Raw genomic sequence first — 14,808 nt, 5'->3', positions numbered from 1 at the left:
GATTGGTAGAATTAGTGCAGGCTATGTACAAGGACCCAATGACTCAAATACAAACAGTGTTCGGCCTCAGAGGGTTTCCCAGTGGGAGTGGAAGATAGTGGAACAGGTACATATTCAAGTATTTAGGAGGGGTGGTTGAGGAGAAGGGAAGTTTGAATGAAGAGGTCAAAGCTAGAATCAGAGGGGCTGCAGCCAACTGGCATTGAGTGTCAGGTGTAGTCTATAACAGAAGAATGTCAAAGAGGGTGAAAAGTAAGGTATACAAGACAGTAGTGCAACCAGTACTACACCATGTTACAGAAACCTGGGCAGTCAGAGCAGAGCAGATGAAGAAGCTAAAGATGATAGAAATGAAGTGCCTGAGAAGGGTGGTAGGATGCACTCTGTGGGACAGAAGAAGAAATGAGGACATAAGAGCAGAAGCCAAAGTAACTCCAATTGCAGAAAAGATCAAAGAGAAAAGATTACGGTGGTTTGGACACGTGCAGAAAAGCCCAAGACTATCTGTGAAGAAGATTTGGTACAGACAGGAATTAGGTAAGAAGAAACAAGGACATCCAGCAAAGAGGTGGATGGATTGTGTGAATGAAGATCTGCAACAGTCAGGCATGAGTGTTGAAGAAGGCGGGAGTATGGCATTGAATAGAGAGAGATGGCAACAGTTAACACGATTCCCTGACCCCATGTAGAAAATGGGGAAAAAGGGGGCTGATGATGATGATGATGACTTGTCATATGTCTAAGGTTGTAAGAAAATCATTATATGTCACTCTACTTGTATGTAAGGGCATGGCAGCTAGGTCCACAGAAGTCATTGTGCCACTATACTCAGCCATCATCAGACCCATCATTGAGTACAATGCCCCTTTCTGTATGTACCTGATCAGGCACATGCAACAATTGGAACATCGACAGAGGTCTCTCATGAAAAGGATACAGGACATAAACACAATGTCCTTTGCAGAACACTTCAAAGCCCTAACTCTGTACTCTGTTTCCTATAGACTACTGAGAGGTGATTTATATCTGGCGTACAGGGCACACTTAGATCCTGCTCTGATAGACCTTTTGCATATCCACAAAAGAACAGCATCAGAACTAATAGATCTAAAGATTTAAACTTTGCCTGCAATTTTAAATGGTAGATGTTGGTAGAACAGGTACATATCTCAGAGAAGCACTGTTCTCTGAAATAGGCTTACCATCTGGGTGAAGCAGAGCCCTTTCCTATCTCTATATGAGTGCAATCTGGACCAGTGGATGAGAAATTGGAAATTCACCCCAGTCTGACAGCTATGTTGATGATGGACAGAGGCAGCCGTTAAATCATGCCCTAACTAATATACAACCCTTAAAACAACCTCTAAGGCACAATAACTTGTGGGATACATTTTGGTTGCATGGCTAGGCTTATAAATGTCCCAGTGGTTGTTAGCGTAGTACACACCTATGAGCACAAATTCACTGTACTATAGGGCTATCATTGAGGTGATTCATACATCCATATTCCTCTTTACTAGAAATGATCACTCAGTCCATTGACAGACAATGAATTATTAGTTTATATCCGTTTTATTACACTGTGTGCCAAACACCATACACCTTACTAAGAATCTTATCCTCTTCTGTCTTACCTTTGTTACCTTTAACTTGAATATAGCATTGTGTATTTATTGATTTATGGTCTGACTGATTGATTGTGCTGAATTCTGGCTACTTTGTAATGAAATCTACTGCAAACTAAAGAAAACATACCTACCCAGTACAGACTGTCCCTGGGATTCATTAACAATCGTATAATCTTTGCATTATGCCTACACAATTTAAGCATGTTAGCACAACAAGCAGCAGTGCTAATTGAATATGCATGCTGCTCGAGTCTACACATTTGCAAGCACCTTTTTGTGGTCAGCAATAATGTTCACGGTTATGGAAAGGTGTGTGCAAGCATGACTACAGGCAAACCTAACATATGAGCATGTGCTGTAGCTCAGAAATACTAAAAGCAGGTGCAGAGAATGAATTCTGAAGGAGGTGAGGTAAAATGGGGGAACTATACACAAATAACATTGGTTGTATTACAGAAGTAATTTTAAGAGGGGAGAGAAAATGAAGTTGGATACTTCAGGCAAATATCCTGACATGTCATGGAAACATTTGTAACATAAATACTGCTACATTGGTGTAATAATAATTAATCTCAGTGACAATACTTATGTCTGTTTTTATTTATGTGCACGCTAACCGTGTGTGAGGGACATAAAGCTGTAGTGTAACAATGGAAAGTTAATGTGATAGACGTGTGAATAAAATGCTGAGCTGAGGAGTTAGCAAGAACAGTAGATATATATTTTGGGTAAACGCATCAACTGCAGTTATTGCATACGAGATGAATATACAGGGAATTTATGTATGCTAGTCGACAGCACTGATGCATTCTCCACTTCAGCATGTATGTACAAGAACAAATGAACCTTACAGTTGTTCATCATGCACGTCAGAAAGGCACATGTTTTTGGCAGTAGTGTTATTTGCACCCATAGGGGTGAGATTTATCACATATAAACACGTAATAGATAAGCATGTGTTGTATATTCATGGAAATGCTAAGTGGTGATATAATAGCAGTCAACATACATACGTGAGAAATGACAACGTTGATCTGATGACATTTTGTGATTTCAAGTTTTCCAGTGGTAAATGGCACACATCTCATACAGTTATACTGGGCGTGTTCACAAGGGGTTACGGGGAATAGTAACATAACAGTAATTCAACAGCACTAGCACACCAGAAAGTGTCATAACTCTGTACACTTTCTGATGATTTGGCAGCATGGTATACAGTAAGGGTTTATGTAAGCCCTCATCTGTCATAAAGCGGTGTAATATGAAGGAAAGAATTTCAGTAATAAAGAAATGATTGGATGAAGACATCATATTTATTTCAAAAATAAGTAATGCCTGTGAGCAATGAATGGCATAATAAACATTCACAGGTTGCCATTTTTGAACACATGCCAGGGCAGATATCAGAGATGCATATAAATCATGGGTGCTACAGAAATGCGCATACTGATTGTGTCGTGAAGAACACCCTTGAAGAGCTTGCAGCACTTTACTATCATAAGGGGTATGGATGCCCTAGGATGAGGCCTGGAAAAGGTGGCCCGCTAACTGTGCCATAACTATTTTCTTTGTGTAAGCCACTGCTGTCTGACACAATTGACTGACAGACACATATTACCAGAGTCATACCCCTGCCTATACTAGAATCTTTACAGACTTCTGTAATTGACTATGTTTACCTCAGGAGATGGCAAAAAGAGACTGTCACAAATAACTGAAGTCAATGTGTGAATTAAGAAAGGAGTTAAAATTAGAATATGAACAATCAGATTTAGTCAGAATGCTGCAAAGGAGCTATGCTTGTTACTGTCCACATAACACTGAGCAGTCAATGCTTCTTTGTCAAGGAAGCTGTTCTCATCATGTAGCACACACACTCTGTCAGAAATAAAGCACATGCTATCTGTTTAGCTAGTTATACAAGCCAGATCTTGATACATGTACCATAGAAGCACGCACATCATGACATGCCCATAATAACTGATATATAATCAAGTGATGTGACTGCATGTCAGTGAATCATTGTCCAATGTAGAAAATGGATACGAATAACTAGATACAATGGCTTTTGTGTGAAGTCAGTACATTCATATAATGTTGCCCTTTTCCGGAATTGAACAGCAAGCTATGTAAGTCTACTGACTAATGACATGTGGATGAACCACAAGTGCCGCAGTGGCAGCCTTGACACACCAAGTCATTACATCATATGACTGTTGCAAACAATCTCCTTGAGATAAAAGGGATGGGGGAGGCCTTTCCCACTGTAAACGTACACATCATAACTGTGGTGGATGCCATTCATGCTTTACAGTATAAGGCCACACAATGCTAACAGTCATTGAATATGAGTGTCGAACCCCTGAGCATTTTACTACAGAAAATACATGACATGGTAGACAATGAATGCACCACAGTAGACGTGTCACTACAGTTGTGAGGTATGTTAGTATTTCAAGACATTATATCATATTATTGCAGCAAGGGATATGTGTGCCTGTAATTGCTGTAGTAAAGCAACAACATATGAAATATTGTCTCATTCCCTCATGCCAGAGGAGAATGCTTACAACAAATATTAGGCAAGGAAAATGTAATCACATGTCATCATTACTCTGAATAAAAGCATTACTATTTGAGAAATTATCATAGCTTGTAAGATGAATCAGCATCTATACCTGTAAAAAGCAGATGTGTTTGTCAACAGAGTTAGTGAAACAATAAGACTGACACAGTGTAGTCTGAGCAGTAATAATTGGATTTGAACTAACTACCTAAAATCACAAGCTAGAGATGAGTACATGAATCACAAGCACCGCACGACATGTTGCTGTACAACTCCAACAGTGCCAAATTGAATGGATGACATTACCATTGTTTAGTAGCTGGTTGTTTCTGCTAAAAAGTGTTCAAGGGGCACAATACACTGTACAGCTACACATCATATGTGAATTTGAAGCGCTGTCTACAAAGTATGAGAGCGAAAGATACACTTACAGCTGGACTCAATCCACCTACTTGTGTAGGTACGCAATCTACAAAGCACAGTATCAAATTCATGCACCACAGGAGAAGTCACAGTAGAACTGTGAGTACAACTCCCCACCACACACACACACACACACACACACACACACACACACACACACACACACAGCTGTTCAGGGCTTGCAAGATTGCCCCTTTCACCTGGTCTCGAAAGTTATCTGTTTCCCCATCTTTCTACATAAAATTATCTCTGTTCTGCTTGGTGAATTTGTAGCCTGCAAAAAAAAATGTTCAGTGCAGACAGTATATGACTACCATTAGGTAAGCTGCTAAAACCATCTGTACCACTGAACTTGCAGCCAGTGCTACTACTAAAGGAAAAGGAGACTTCATATGTTAATGTACTTCAGACTTGTTAAAGCCATTTTACTTTAATACATATGGCTTTCTTGCCCACGAGCAGCTTATCCTGGCTTTAATGTATGTCTTTCTTACCCATGAGCAACTTTTCCAACTTTCTCTGATCCACTGTCCTATGAGTTACTCACATTATTTTAGCAAGATCACTCACACTGCTGTTTAAACCTTTCCTTACCTACATTGTCGCTGATTGTTTTTCTTGTGCTAATACCTCTATCTGAGAGAGTTTCTAACCTGTTACAGTTGGGCTCCCTATGCTCCCCTACCCTACCCCAATCCTCAACCACCACTCCTTATCTAAATTTATACTGAACATATCCCCTCCCTTTCTTCATTCCTATCCCCTTCTCTTCTTAGTAGTCTCACCAGTCTCTGCCACTACCTCATTATCCAATAGTATCCACACAAACCCTTTGCAGTCTTATGTCAACTTCCCTCCACACTTATTCTTCTCTACTTTTTCACTTAGTTTACTCTTCTCTATTGTTCTAACTTTACAATCTATACTTTATTCTCATTTCTCATTGTACAATATTCACTTCTTCCTCCTTAGCAAGTCCTTCTTTAATATGACTCTTCCTTTCATAATAACTACATAAAACATAATACCCACAAACCTTTTATTATACATAACACCCACTTTATCATCCTCCTAATACTTTAATTCACAATTTCACCCTACCATACCACTGTATATTTTACATTTCTATAACTGACTAGACTCTATTAAAATCTTACTCTTTCTCTATCTCCATAATAAGGGACCACCCTGCCTGGAATCTCCAGCAAGCCATTTCTACTCTCATCTATTGTCCCCTCATCTTCCTCCTTTCTCCTTTAACATCTTTTCCTTTTCATTCAACTGTAATCTCCACTTAACTACTCTATAGTCCTATTTGTCACGTTATCCCTTTCATCTTCATATCTCTACTATTCATTTTATGTCACATTACTACCTACCATGGTACTCTCACATTTTGTTCACACTCACACACTATCAGCCACCCTACCTATACTCAGGCTAAACCCTCCTTCATATGTATTTCTTCAAATTTAAAAAAGTAATAGTAATAGCTTAGAATATTTTTTTTGCTGGATACCTTCAATATTACTACTGAAACTAATCCTATTCCTCTCTTCTCTAAAATCACTCTTAGTGGTGACATCCATCCCACCTCAGCCTTATCAGTTCCACCATCATCTGCCCCTAGCTCTTATACAACACCCACAAAGCTTTTCCTTACTTCCATTAACATATGTAGTATTCTGAACAAAGTTACAGACCTACAAGCATGTTTTTTTCAATAGTTAGCAGTTATGACTGTCATTATCAAAACATGGCTAAAACCCATATAAAAGATTCTGAAATTCTATCCCCTAGCTACAATATAATTTGATGTAACAGACTACACAAAAAAGGGAGGTGTCACAGTTGTATATAATTGTCTAATTTTCTTTCCCTCAAATCTAACATACCAACCTTCTAAAATGCAGAACATCTTATCTCTCTTCTCAATGTTAATAAACTTAAAATCTAAATAACAACTGGTCATGCTCTTCCTCCTCATCTGGCTGAATATACTTGTCATCTCCTGTCCTCAGACCAACCTTATACTCTTTCTCCAAACTCTATTCTGTGGTACATAAAATTTTTACTAAACTTTATTCTGTGTTACTAAAAAAAACATAACTGTATATATAAAATATCGACAAAAAATTATTGTATGTTGTGATGCCCGTGCACTGGCCCAGCAATCAAGGAGCCTCAATCGTCACCACTAACACCATCATACTGTTTACATACCCTCTCAAATGTATGAATGAAACTATCAAAATTATCCGCTTCTGTAAACTGCGGAAGAAATTTACTGACCTTTTTTGCTTCTGGGGTCCGGTTACTCCCTTCCGCATACTTCCATGACTCTGGCGAAGAATCAGCATCTCCTTTTCATGCTGCCTCTACCACTCCTTTTCCAAAGCTTCCATTTCCAAATGCCTGGTCTCCAACTCAAGTCTCTCTAGCTCCAGATGGATTTTTAAGTCCTCTGCACAAAGGTTGAGCTGTCCATTCCCTGAGTCTGGCCAGTCTGATCGTGTTTTGTGATGCAGCTGTGACCAAAGCTGCAATCATGTCTGCCTTAGTCAGGTTTCCCTACACTAGTCCTTTAGCCTGGTACATTTCAGCCAAATGGCTTCTTGTCAGCTTTCTATACTCCTCTGCTGATATGCTTGCCTGCTCTCCCTGACACACTAAGCTCACAAAAGAAATAAAACAATTGTGATCTGAACTCTGAATATTCACAGTGTGGCTGATTTAGAGTACAAAAATACCTTCAGTGATCACCGTACACAAGCTACAGGAATTTAGTATCCACACTACTGCAAGCCAATTAGTATGTGCCAACCAATTAATATGTGGTGTGGATATCCAACCGCTGCCAAACAATTAATATGTGATGCCAGTGCACTGGCCTAGCAATGAAGGAGCCTCAATCGTCACCAGTAACACCAGTGAGGGGCATCCACATTGAGAAGCATAACACATACACACACAGTAAAGTACAATTTCCCTTAAGAGCACACAGAGATCACAGTCAGTCTGGGGCTGGTTTCTCCCTTTCTCTCCAGATCCCCAATAAGACTCCCCACTGGCACAGCTATAGGGCACATATCTCAGCCTAGTGGTCAAGCTAAAACCTCCAGCACCCTCTCTGTCCAACAAGTGCTATGTGTCCCTGCCCAAGTAGCTGACACACACACACACACACACACACACACACACACACACACACACACACACACACACACACACACACACACACACACACACACACACACACACGCACACTTTAAGATATGAGATGTATACAAACACACAGACACTCCTGCAGAAGGCTGGCACAGGTTCCCCAGCTATGCCCCTTCTGCCCAGACTAAACGGTAGTACCACTTGCCACCAACTACTAATATCATCTACTAATAAGGACCATATCAAAGGGTGTCCAATTATTACTGTGCAGTATTATTATCCAAATGGTAAGTATGGCAAACAGCAAGGCTTATTTGGACAGTATCACTATATATATGCAATGTACTCTAGAGCTTAAATTATCTCTACATAAAACAGCCACAGTTGAAATGTTTACTAATAAATAATAAAATCACAAGACAATACTTCTTACTACACAATGCTAGTCAAGAGTTCAGAGATCACAGGAAAATGCTTAAAATAATACTGTAGAATAGTTCTGACATCAATACAGAAAAAAACTAGTCTAATCTTCCTATTTCCTAGCTATATCTAAGAGCAAACACAGTTCTAAAATAAATTTACATATAGAGCAAGACAGTGCTGGTGATGTTGGATGTTCTGAAGACATATGCAAAATGCTCTGAGTCTCTCTGTCCTTAAATTGATAGCACAGTACTACTGACTCATTTCAGATTGCATAATTTTTTCCCTGGTTCCCAGACAAACAGAAACTCAGAGTTTAGCAGCCCTTTTGATCTTGCACCTGGTCAGGAAGCTACAGCATTAAAAGACATTATACATGCAAATTCTAGCAAATCTCTCTGGTCTCAAAACAATAGCAAGAATTCATTCACCCAGACATATCGGATCTGAGTTTTGAGATCAAACACAGTCATTAAATGCTTGACTTATCAGCTTTCTTACAGCAGAATGCACTTTTGTTACATTTTGCAATTCAACATTCAATACAGTCTTTTCACATTTAAGAGAACAAGCCTGTGGCTTATATTAATATTTACAAATGACAGAATTATCTAAAAAATTCTGTCTAGCTAGGCTGGCAGCCTGTACATAGATTCACATATGTTACTTGACAAACATTATTGCATAGTATTTCATTGTGTAGTCTGCTTTTATATGATGTGTATAAATTATTTTGCTGTTACACTGTGTACTTGTACTTCAGACTCCTCAAAATCGAGGTGTAATCCTTCAAAGCCCCCGGGCCTGTGGAAAATACGGCCCAGACCGCAGAATCCTTTATAAACGCATTCTATAAACACCTTCAGGAATGCATGGATCATGCAATCCCAAACAAAACCAAGACCCATTCCTCCAAAGGCAGGCGTCCTATCTGGTGGACCCCAGCCATAAACAAACTATACAATAGAAGGAGGAAGCTACTACATGATAGAGCAAATTCCCAAAAAGGGAAGGCATCTCTGATCAGTATTAGCAAAAAACTATGGGCACTCATAAAATCATCTAAGGCCAGCTTCAAGAGAAAAATTGCACAGGACACTAAGGATAATCACAAGGCTTTCTTTAGTTATGTTAGGAACCTGGGTGGGAATTCCCAGATATGCTCAGAATTAGTCCAAAATGACAAAAAACACACCAAACTCACAGACATTGCCAACATCCTAGCTGACAGGTTCAGCACAAACTTCTCCCCCCTCTTCCCCACCAAAAGGGCTAATATCTATCCCAGTAGAGTGCTGCCCCCCTGACATCTCATATGTTCAGGTAAGAGCCGCCCTCTCCAAAGCAAAAAACACAGCATCAATGGGACCAGACGGTGTCCCGGGCTGCATCCTACATGAACTCCAAGAAGAACTAAACCCAAACATAAAACTACTGTTCAGTCTCAGCCTTACTACAGGATATGTACTGAAAGAGTGGCGTACAGCAACAGTGGTCCCTTTCCACAAAGGTGGTGCCTCAATGGATCCTGGAAACTATCACCCCATAAGCCTGACTAGCTTGGTCTGCAAAGCTATGGAAAGGATCATCATAGACCTCATAAATAAAGATATTGGGGACCTACAGACACTGGATCCTACCCAGTTCGGCTTTGTTAAGGGCAGATCAGGCCTCTTAAACCTGGTCGATTTCTTTGAAACGGTCACCAAGGCCATTGATGAGGGGAAGGTGGTCCACACAGCCTACCTGGACCTCACAAACGCCTTTGATACAATACCCCACTCGGGCATTATAGATAAGCTCACCAGCTTAAATATAAACCCCTATGTCACTAGATGGGTTGCAAACTGGCTCAAGGACAGAACCAACATGGTTAGAATTGCTGGAGCCATGTCAGACTCCAAACCAGTTACAAGTGGCGTCCCACAAGGCTCAGTCCTGGGACCTCTCTTGTTCGGTATATATATGTATATGTACAGGCCAACACAGAAGGACTGTGGCTGACCAAGTTCGCAGATGATTGCAAACTGGGTGCCATAACCGACTCTCCAGCCGACACAAGCATCCTACAAAAGGGCCTCATAGAAACAGACAACTGGTGCCAGAGCCATGGCCTCAAGCTAAACGCCAAAAAGTGTATAGTCATCCCCTTCAGCAAAAACAAAGTGCCCACAAATTACCATATAGATGGTAATCCATTAAGTACGGAAGAAGTAATTAGGGACCTGGGGACCCAAGTTAATAGCAATCTCTCATTCAACAACCACGTGGCCAAAGTGGTTAGAAAAACATTTTATATAGCCCACCTAATCATGAAGGGATTCACATCTAGATCAGGAGAGGTCATCGTACCTCTTTACTCATCCCTCATCAGGCCCATAATTGAGTACAATGCCCCTTTTGGGATGTACCTTACCAGACACCTGCAGCAACTGGAAAGACCCCAAAAGTACCTCACCAAGAGGATCAAAGGGCTGAAACAGTTGTCATATGCTGCCCGGTTAAAGAAACTCCAGCTCTACTCAGTGGCATATCGCCTGCTCAGAGGCGATCTGTGCCTGACGCATAAAGCCATGTCCAACCCAGAATTAATGGACATGCTGCACCTCAGAAAATCCAAATCCCATCAAGCTACGCACTCGAGACACTTGAACCTCAGCACTGAAATAAATAGGACATGCTGGAGGGACAGATTCATAACCCAGAGGCTCCCTTCACTCTGGAATAAAATCCCAGTCCAGGTTAGGCAGAGTCCCTCATTGACTCTCTTCAAGAGGAATCTTGATGAGTGGATGGGAGATCGTAGATTTACTCCGGGTATCACTTCTGTGTCACTGTTAGACAGAGGCACAGTATACTAACCTCGAAAAAGGGCATAGCAAAATTCATTTAAAATGGGTGGCGAAAACCAAACACACTCTGGCTAGGCTTGTAAATGCCCTAGGGCAGATAGCCTAGTATGAACCTATGTATGTGGAGATTTTCTCCCAGGGCCTTTGCTGAAAATGGGCAACTAGCCCAGTCGGACTTCACTGGTAAACAAATGTTACATACATAAAAATTAATAAAATAAAAAAAAGTTTTGTATAGGTGCCTTCTATCTACCAACAAGTAATAGTAATAGCTTATTAGAATACATTTTTGCTGGATAACTTCAAATATTACTACTGAAACCATTATCTTAGATGATGTTAACATTGACTAGTTAGTTGTCTATGATATCTCATACCCCAGTTGCTAGTCTTAACTTGTAGGGTCCAAACAGCTGATCTCTTCCCCTAATTGACTCAACAAAGCAACTCATAAAAATTCAGTCCTTGACTGAATACTTGTCTCTGACCCCAGCAAGTATGTTATCCCAGATGTACTACCTGGTTCCCTTAGTGACTATCACCCTATATTCACCAATAAAGAAACCGCCCACTATCAATGCAGAACCACACAAAAATCTTTTTATCTTTCATTCTGATGCATTCAATAATCTACTATAATCCACCAACTGGTCTTCATCCAAAATCTTATCCCTAGATGAAGCTGTCAACAAATTCAACAATATATTCATGAATACCTTTGCTCATGCTAGAAATAAAAGAATAAAAAATACTCCATCTCCCTGGCTGTTTCATTCTACAGGAATCCATATGCAAAAATATGACAAATCATGGAAACACTGGCACAAAGATAAAACCCCTCAAACCTTACATGTATACAATAAATTGCACAACCTTACCAAGAAGCAAATTCACTTAGACAAAATATAATCATAAAATAAATCCAAAGAAATTCTGGAGCTCAAGTTAAGAATTCTTATTAAACTGGCTCTCCCTCATCACCAAAAACCCTATCCAGATGTATCCCCTCTCAGAAACAACTATGAAATGTAACACTTTCTTCATTGACAGTCTCTCTTATCTCCTGCTTTTCCAACCATTTAATCTACCTCAAAACTCTACTAGTTTTGACATCCATGCCTTTAATCTCCAACCTGTCTCCACATCATATGTTAAACAGTTGCTAAAGAAATGAAAGAACACTGTTCTCCTTCTGCTGACAATCTTCCTTCTGAGTACATTAAGCTTGCTGCAGACTCTATAGCATGCCCAGTCTTAATTCTCATTAAGAGAAATATTCCAGGCTCCCACATCACTCTTCTGTGAAAAAGAAAATGTTCATTACTCCCCTCCATAAAGGAGATAACTCCTTTGAAATGTCTAACTTTAGGCCACTTACCATCTTCTCTCCCCTTTGTAATATCCTGGAAAAGTGTATTCATAAGCAGCTCCTTCTGTACCTCTTGCAAAATTATTTCCAAACACCAACACAACAAGGTTTCCAACTATTCCATAGCTCCACTACTGCTCTTCTCAACTTGTCTTGCACCCTTAATAAGGCTAGAGACCAAAGAGACTTTATCTCTTCTGTTTTTCTAGATCTCTCAAAAGCCTTTGACACAGTGTCACATGAGAAACGTTTGACTCAAATGTACTCTGTAAGCCTTTCCAAACTAAATCTTCTATGGTTCTCTGTCTAGTTATCTGAAAGATATCAATCTGTCAAATGGCTGTCTTCTTTTTATCTTTTTCTCCTATTTAAAATGGGTGATCCTCAAGGCTCCATTCTTGGTCTACTGCCCTTTAACATTTTCATCACTACCCTATATACCTCCTCTCAGCAAGCTTGCCTTATTCAGTATGCAGATGACTCAACTCTGTTCTGCTCATCTGACAGCCCATTACAACTACAATTCATGACACAAAATGCCTTCAACTCATTTGAACTGTAGCTACATTAAAACTATCTTCTACGTAATCCCAAAAAGACTAAACTACTACTATTTTTTTCAAAGTCCCATGCCAATGGTAAAAGTGACTTCCACATTACCTCTTTAAACAGTACAGCTATTGAAGTAGTTACCCTTACCATATTGTTTGGAATCACCATAGATGACAACTTAAAGTTTGATCTTCACATATAAAACTGCATAAAATAACTTTAACAAAAGCTAGGTCCACTATATAGAGTAAAAAATAAATAAATTATTACTCCTTCTAGTAGAATCACCCTAGCTAACACTTATCTTTTACTCTTTCTTTTCTATGGCTCACCTATTTTGACTAACATCCAGGTCTTTCTTAAATGACAACTGCAACAATGCTGTAATAAGATAGCTAAATTTGCAGCTAACCTGTCACATAAAGCTCATCATTGCTCTGAATTACATGCTGTCAAGTGGTTAGAACTCCCACATCAACTAGCCCATACACAACTTTTTCTAACCCATAAAATCCTATATAACCTCTCTATCTGCCATTCTATCTCCTTAGTATTTCATCACTGTCTCCCAACTAGCCCTTTGCACTCTGAAATCAAAAACCTGCTTGAAGTCTATAAACCAAAAAAAAAAAGTATGGGACAGCATTTGTACTCACACTGCATATCCAAACTATAGAACTCTATCCCAAATTCAATCAGAACTGTATCTCATCTCTATGTGCAAGTCCTCTCTCAAAGAATGTCTCAGTAATTCATGCCTGTGCAATGCATCTCACCTGTATGATCTATATTAACAAATACTTTACATTCTTACTAATCTAACCTCTCATCATCCTATCTATCGATCTATACCCTCCAACACCTACCTTCTCCCTACTCTTAGGGAGGACTTGTATGTTTTTATTTCCTAGCATAGTAGGCTATACTTTGACTACTTTTGTATATACTGATTGTCATATTTAATCATCTTTTTTATTTCTTTTTATTTTTACATCACTGGTGTCTTTTCGTTCTTTATTATATTCTATATATTCCACTAACAAACTGCATATCTATTTGCTTTTTTTAATTACATTTGCACTAGTGGTTTATTTGATGATATTTAACTGTCTGGAACTTTTCTCCCTGGGCCACCACTGAAAATTGGTATTTATTACCCAGCTGGACTTTCCCCGGTAAACAAATGTCAATAAATATACTGTAGTTATGTAAGAATTATGTAGTCATTGTGTTGCCAAAAATGCATTTGCCTGGGGATGCTAAAATTTGCTAATTTAACACTATACCACTGAAAATACATATCATAAGCGCAAGTCTACATAACTTTGGTTGTGAGGTAACAAAATGTATATGACAGTAATCACGGTCACACTATTTATGCAAAGATGGACTCAATCCACCTACCTCTCTATGTTGCCACTACAAATGTGTATAAACCAATGCTGAATCCATTTTCAGTCGCACACAGTCTTAGAAGGCACTCACTGCTATATTCAAACCTCCTACCTACTGATATTTTCTACAGAAGAGTGAAAAATATACAAGTGCTGCAGGAGGAGTATGACTTTCAAAGTGTGAGACTGGACTTTAGAAAGAATGACCTCATCAATATGTTGCAGAGATGTTATGAAAAGTGGGATAAGAGACAGTGACTCATCTACCTGTCTAAATATTTTCCCATGTGGAAGTGGTTTGATCTCACCTGCTGTGGAAGTTATACTTATCCAACTCTTCAGCCCCAAACAGACAAGTTCAGCACTATGAGATTCAAACATCCTACCAATCTAGTTATATAACATGCAAGTCATTGCATTAAATGCATGT

The sequence above is a fragment of the Protopterus annectens genome, chromosome 14.part0, assembly GCF_019279795.1.
Source record: "Protopterus annectens isolate FY-2018-M chromosome 14.part0, PAN1.0, whole genome shotgun sequence".
NCBI classification, from domain to species: Eukaryota; Metazoa; Chordata; order Ceratodontiformes; family Protopteridae; genus Protopterus; species Protopterus annectens.
Note: the sequence above shows the minus strand (reverse complement) of the source record.